The sequence below is a fragment of the Pinus tabuliformis genome, chromosome 2_2, assembly GCF_031772625.1.
Source record: "Pinus tabuliformis cultivar Carrire ecotype Pingquan chromosome 2_2, CPIR1, whole genome shotgun sequence".
Taxonomy (NCBI): Eukaryota; Viridiplantae; Streptophyta; class Pinopsida; order Pinales; family Pinaceae; genus Pinus; species Pinus tabuliformis.
The window spans coordinates 695419903-695425983 of record NC_142300.1 but is presented as its reverse complement, the minus strand read 5'-3'; positions in this window follow the sequence as shown (position 1 = coordinate 695425983).

Genomic DNA, 6081 nt, shown 5'->3' with positions numbered 1-6081 from the left:
GTAAGATGTTAAAGGAATAGCTTGCAAAGGTTGAGATGCAATCAACTGAGGTTGCGACCGTGGTAAAGTCGTAATGATAGACATAGTAGGTATGGATGAAATAGGTTGTATTGGTTGTGATGAATACACAATCCTTGGTTGAACATGCATTGTAGGCTGCCATTGACAAATAGTCATTCCAAAATAATTTGGACCTATTGATGACAGTATAATTCCATATGGTGGCCCCCCCATAATATGGAGAATAAGCAGATTGGGCATATTGTTCTCCATATGGAGGTAATCTAGTGTTAAGTGGGTACATTGGATGGTAAACAAATGGACCGGCTTGATATTGACTTGATGGATCAAACTGTTCAGTATACGTAAGTGAAGAACCAGGTAAAGTTCTTGTGGACGACATAGGTGAAGACCATGGACTAGAAGAAACACCGAAGTGAGTTCCAGATAATGATTGTTAACTGAGTGGGATGGATGGACCACCATACATATGTGACTCAGGTTTTGTGGTAAACATCAAAGAAGTAGTGATAGTATATGTTGTTGCAGTTGTAACAGATGATACAGTCTAGGATGTTGTTTCAGCCATAGTCAAATGACCCAATAAATGTCCCAATTAATCTATGGGAGTTTGAAAGTAAACATGATCAATAGGAGCAATATAAGTTAACCAACAAAAAGAAGGATAAAGATAAAGCCTCGTTCCAAAATGAGTTAGAGTTCTAGGTGAAGTTTCTTCTTCAAATTCCTCTTCAATAGCAATGAAACCTGGTGGAAGGATTTCATCGTCAGGTATGTAATAAATTTACGTGTTTGACTCTATGGTAAATGAGAAGTCTCAATAGTTACAGATGTCTAAGGATAAACTGGTCGATCGTCTTCCGGTATGGGAACAACTTTCGGTTGTTCAACTTCGGGATCCAAGTGTTCTGGTAAAAGAAAAATGGGTTCAGGACTTGAACAAATTCTGGTTGAGGATTAACTTCTTGCTGGACAACTTTAGTTACCATTTCACTAAGTTCACTTTCAATGTCCTCAGGTAATTGTAAAGGTTCCACTTCAATATTAGATAAACTAGTAATAGTAAGAGTAAGAGGAATCACAGTACATACCCTATATAAGTGATTCTGGTAAATTAGATGAAGAACCAGAAGTTTGTGATGTACTGGACTCAATTAAATGAGACCGCTTTTCCCGACTAGCTGTAGCTTCAGGTGGTAAAGGTGGTTTACTCGCTATCCTATGCGAACTATGGGGTAAAGATTGCTTTTATTCCATGATTGCTGATTGATTTTATTAGAAAAAGAAATAAACAAAAAGAGGGTAATCTAAGAAAAATAATTACCAAGTAACTGTGAACTACAATATACCACCTTAGAGGAGCCAAGGACTTAACATACGTGCAGGTGATCTCCCCAAATGTTGTTTTTGATGTATCACAGTATCTAAGGCAGTTGACTCGGTTACCTATGGATGGATAGAAACCTAATGTATTTCTCCCAAATATACCTGAAATTACGTGGAGGCCTAATCTGTGTTAGCGTTGTCTAATGCGAAACCACACAGTGAGAGCATTCCCTTATACTTTTCATACTATAACACCACCCGATATACCCGAAAGTATGTGGACAAGCTACGATATACTTACATACATGGAATGAGGTATCACACTCGGAATGTATCGCAAACTGTTAGCGACAGCTACTATGTTTAACGATGCCAAAACACGTCTCTAGCCTAGACCTCTAAATGTTATGCATTAGGTTACAATTCTCCATTAGGTTAATTGAGATAAATTTTAGTTGATCTTGTTTAAAATTTTTCCTTTCAGGTTCACTGCATGGTGTTTCTAAAACTCCTAGAATGCAACTAAGATGGGAAACATTCTTTTCATTTGATTTAAACAATGAAAACCATAACTAAAAAGGATAGAGTAATGAGAATCTTTAAACAAAGAGCATATAGCACATCTAATGCAACTTTCCCTACACCATTCCTACAAGCACACACAAACTTCTAAATACATTATGCATGTTTTTCTTTTCATTCCTTTAATGTTTAGATGAACATAAAGAAACTAAATGCATAAACGATCAATCAACGCTTTTCACAAGAAATAAACTTTACAACAATTTCTTTTTCACAAAAGTAAAGATTAATCAATGTAATCTAACTTTGGGATTGATTCGACAATGATAAAGAAAACATAAAGAAACATTGAACAAACAAAGCCAAAGTGGCCATGGAAAATAAATGCTAATTTCGATTTCAGGGACAGAGAAACATTGACCATTCAACAAACAATATGTGAAACCATTCGGAAAAAAATCAAGCAAAAAGATTGGTTTTTGTCTTGAAAGGGACCAATGCAACCCTGAGTGAGAGATAGTGCGTTATAGAGAACTGTCTCTAAGCTAAGGCTGCTCTGCAGTGCACTATGTCGAGAATAATAGTACATTGATTCCAGAGAGAAATATCAGCACACAAATAAGCACACATTTTGATCAAACAAGCTTCAAAATGACAGAATATATGTAAATGAACTCAAGAAAAGTCTATCGGTGCTGCTAAGACAAGGGATAACTACTAGCAATGATTTTCTTTCCCCAGTGGAGTCGCCAATTTGTTATACAAAATTTATACCTATGGATAAGTATCTCTTCCCTAAGTTGGTAGATTCACTTAAAAGAATTGAAGTAAAGATGTTTAGCCTTTTCCTACAATAAACAGAAATGATAAAGAACCTACTTGTGATCCATTGCTTCCTTTCATCTCCTTTGAGTTGCTCCCATCGATCCCACTCAAACTGAATTCGCTCAATTGGTACCTACCAACATAAATAGAAGACGCCAACAATCAAATCATATGATCTATTTATTGTAAACAAATTGAATCAACAACATTTGAACATACATTCATCATAGATATAGACAAAATTATTGGAAAAGGAAAAAACAACTTTATTGATTGATAGAAGGAGAAGTTACACCTAATGTGGTTCAATCTCGTGTCACTCATCCAACTTAGTCCAAGCCCTCATCTTACCAATAGCAACAACAAACCAACAACATAACATTACTTTGACAATGATTTCAAGTCTCTAAACCAACAATATTTCTCTATAATATCCAAGCTCTTTGGCTCTATGATGGGAGGCCAATTTATAGATGAATGCAAGTGGTTTTGTGATTAATATGGAATTGAGTGGTTTTCCATAATTGGATGATTAGTTTCCTTGTTCAAAGGGATGAGAGGATATAGGATTAGATGATCCAAGGCTATCCTAAGTCGAGCTCATCTTGATAGGATAGGAGCTAGGTTCCATCTAGAAGGATCTAGAAAGGAGGAATATACTCAAGATCCAATGAACATTTTGAGGATTCTCTCCCAGCACAGGCTTGAGTGGGCTTAGGTGCTCTACAATGCAACCTTGAATGGGGCTACCTGCATTGCAGTGCACTTACCCCTGACCAGGGGTGCATTGGTGACCCAAGGAAGCACTTCAGCAAGGTTTTGAATTGAGGATTCTCTCATGGATGAAAGAACTCAATGAGGTGGCATGTCTAGGTCATGTAGTAACTAAATTAGAGTTTGATAGACCCTATTTACACTAATATGATTGTTTTGAGTGGTGTGCCCAAATAGACCTGTAACAAAAAGGGATCATTCCTATGAAAGTAACCAAATACTCTGGAAAATATAACTATACAATGATGAAAAAAGTCTTATATCTTCAATGGACCAAACCTCTCGGAGACATATCTTTGTGAAAAATTTACTGATAAAATCTATGCTACAAGACAATTAAGACAAAGTATATAGTCTATGGAAAGGGAAAAAATTATCACTGGAAGTCAATAATTTGAGAATCACTATTATATATTCTTATAGCAAGGAATGTGATTAAGAATATAAAGCATATCTTTGTGACTATACCCTCTAGATTTATACTTGAAAGAAGGATGGACTACTCTATGAAGATGACCTGTTTGACATTAAAAAATGATAGTTAAAGGGGAATGGATCTCAAATAATTCTTTGTGGCTCATTGGATGAAATTCCGAATCATATTTTTTTTACGAATAAGATACATGAAAACTAAAGGAATGTCAAAGGATCATATTTCTGTAAGGATAAGGTATGAATGAAAAAGGTATGCATAAAACTTGTTCATTTATAGTGTGTTAATATAATGATATCTTGTATCAAAGTAATACATCATAAAAGGACCTATGTAGAGTTCACTAACATGACACAATTTTCTTACATTCGAAGACTAGTTTTTATGGTGAAGGAATGTAATCTCATGCATAGAGGGATTTTCAATAATAACTCTAGGATTTTACAACTAACCCTCTAGTTGGTTCATAGAATTATTGCAAATTTTTTGAATGACATGTCTTGAAGACTTTAGAATCTGGAGTTTTTAATCCATAACATAGTTTTTCCTATGAAGAACCCTAGGAACAAAGACTTATCTAATCATTTCCACTGTAAAACGTAGATCTAACCCTAGATGATAACAAAAGTGATTTCATGTGAGGGAGAAGGTCGATGAACATATCTCACATTAAGAGGGAGCTAACCTTCCTCAAGAAAAACATAAGTACTATACATCTCTTTGATTACTACTAATGCTATTTTATTTATACTTTTCATTTTTGTTCTTTCATAGTTTTCTAAAAAGGTTGCATGTCAATAGAAGAATTATCAAAGGTTGAATAACAATTGGAAGGATTGTAAAATATAGAAAAACATGAATACTAAGAAGGAGCAATAAGAATTTGATTAAATGGAAAAAAAAAATCACTTACCTCAACTATAATGAAGGAGAAGTTAGACCGTGGTTGGATACAATACTACTTGAAATTTGATAGAATATCTAAAGAAGTTTATGATAAAAAATAGAAGATGACAAATAAATGACAGGACCCTTTGGTAAGAAGTTGAAGAGTTATGATATCATTGTACTAGCAACTGATTGGTTCAATATAGAAACAAATTGATTGATATTATTGATGTTGATATAGATATTATTGATGATTGGAAGATGTCATAATTTCTTGGAAAAATAGAAAGAAGAATTATATTATGAAGGAAGAAGATGTGAAGGCTTGTGAAATCAAGTATAAATAAGTTGGGCTCCATAAGGTGTTTGGATAATTACTTGATGACATGTTGAAGCTACATGAGGGTTGACAAAGTAGGAAGGTCGAAGTTCATGGAAAATTTTAAGGATAGAAATTTATCTTAAAGTTTAGGAACCATTGTGAATCTTACTAATCCCTAATATCGGAAATGTAAAATGTTTCACGTTATTTTGTAAAAATATTCAAATTTCTAATGATTCTATATAGTATCTATAATTTTTTTTGTAATTTTTAAGGTAAAATAATTTTATTCTATAAAATTTGGGTGAATCATTTTTAGAAAAAAATTGAAATTGATGAATCAATTTTTTGGAAAAGCGATGGAAAATGAGCCCATATGAGAATACAAGCTCACAAAATTTCTGATGTTGAAGCTTGTTGTGATGTCATGCAGAGAGGATCCAAGTAGCTGCAACAAATTTCCATAGAAGAACATGTAGTCGATGCTTCGATGAGTACTTTTAAGACAAGATTAAGCTTGCGGTTGTTACTCCATGTTTGAGAGGGGGTGAGGATGGACCCTATATTCTCCACACGTCATGCACTATGGCCAAGAATAATAGTCATAAGCCTAGTGAAGGCACTGATAAGGAGAATGGCTCATTGAATAAGCATCTGGGACCGATATTATTTAATGATTTGGATCCAAGATAAGAATACTCGCAAGGACAACTATTTTTTGAAGATGGGTGACATCCAAGATAAGAATAGTCTTGTAAGGACATACCTAGTGAACATCGAGATGGGCTATGTGCCTTGAGATGTGGTGGTGGTGTCCAAATTTTTGCCCCCCAACATTGTTCTTTGATCTAATGGAGAGATGAACCCTATTAGTCAAGGAGTTTCAATGTTTGAAATTGTTGTTTATGATGATTCTTATGATTCTTATCAATTTGAATCCCTTCTTATGAGAATATTTCAATTTCAAAGT